The sequence below is a fragment of the Arachis duranensis genome, chromosome 4 (genome assembly GCF_000817695.3).
Source record: "Arachis duranensis cultivar V14167 chromosome 4, aradu.V14167.gnm2.J7QH, whole genome shotgun sequence".
In the NCBI taxonomy this organism is placed as follows: domain Eukaryota; kingdom Viridiplantae; phylum Streptophyta; class Magnoliopsida; order Fabales; family Fabaceae; genus Arachis; species Arachis duranensis.
The window spans coordinates 55,498,085-55,499,542 of record NC_029775.3 but is presented as its reverse complement, the minus strand read 5'-3'; positions in this window follow the sequence as shown (position 1 = coordinate 55,499,542).

Below are 1,458 nucleotides of genomic sequence, written 5' to 3'. Positions count from 1 at the left end.
GGCAATATGGAACGCCCAATAAAGTCTAGCCAACCTCTTGCAATTGGTTTGAGGTCTCCCCTCTTGAGTTGGTTTGGGACACCCTTTGTGTTGGTTGTCCACTTGGTTCCAGGGAGGCATATGTCCTCTAGAATCTCGTCCAAGCCCTTATTTGTTCTCATCATTCTTCTATTAAAGGAGTCTGGGTCATTTTTCAGTTGAGCAGCTTGAAGATCTCTCTTATTTTGTTAGGGTGGAGGTGAACAATCTTCCCTCTGACCAGAGTTCGATAGTCATAGAAGGCGGTTCCAGCTATTCTCTGCCTGTCTGTTTGCCACAGATTAGAGTAGAATTCCTGAACCATGTTCCTTCCAACCTTTATTTCAGGATTGGTCAGAACTTCCCATCCTCTGTTTCGAATTTGCTCTTGGATCCCCGGATATTCATCTTCTTTCAGATCAAATTTAACTTCCGGGATCACTGACCTCAGACCCATTATTTTGTGATAATGTTCTTCATGTTCTTTGGTTAAGAACTTCTCTTGATTCCAAAGATTCTTTGGATTATTCTCTTTCTTTCCTCTTAAATTGGTTTGTTTTCCCTTAGGAGCCATGATCTTGATGAATCTTGGCTTAGTGATCACGGAAAAGCACACCAAACTTAGAGGTTTGCTTGTCCTCAAGCAAAAGAAGAGAAAGAAGAGAGAGAGGAAAAGGAAATTTGAATGGTGTGGTGGGAAGAGGGAGCCAAACGTGTATTTATAAGGTGGGGAGGGGGGTTTTCGAAAAAAAGAAAAGAAATTTGAAAAGATATTTGAGAAGATATGGAAAGAAATTGAGAGAGAGGTGAGTTTTTTTGAACAAAATTTGGGAATGATTTGAAAGATTTGAAGAATGATTTTAGATATTTGAAAATTTGAAAGTGAATGATGAGAAATTGAAATGTATTTTTGTAGAAAAATATGAGTGAGAAAAGGAAAGTTTGAAAAAATCTGAGTTGAAAACAAAATTGTGGTCCCCCCACCTTTCTGGCGTTAAACGCCCAGAATGGCACCCATTCTGGCGTTTAACGCCCATTGGATGCCGCTTTTGGGCGTTTAACGCCCAGCCAGGTGCCTTGGCTGGCGTTAAACGCCAGAAATCCTTTATCACTGGGCATTTTTCTGAACGCCCAGGATGCTGCACACCTGGCGTTAAACGCCCAGAATGGTGCCCATTCTGGCATTTAACGCCCAAAATGGCACCATTCCTGGCGTTAAACGCTCAGAATGGTACCCATTCTGGCGTTTAACGCCCAAAATGCCCCTTACTGGCGTTTTTTTGCCAGTAAGCTCTTTTTCTCTGCTTTTTTAGCTGAATCCTTCTATAACTCTGTGAATCCCTTCATTTTTGATACTTGCCTCTGTAAAAACAAAACATATAACCTCCTAATGACTGGGTTGCCTCCCAGCAAGCGCTTCTTTACTGTCTTTAGCTGGAC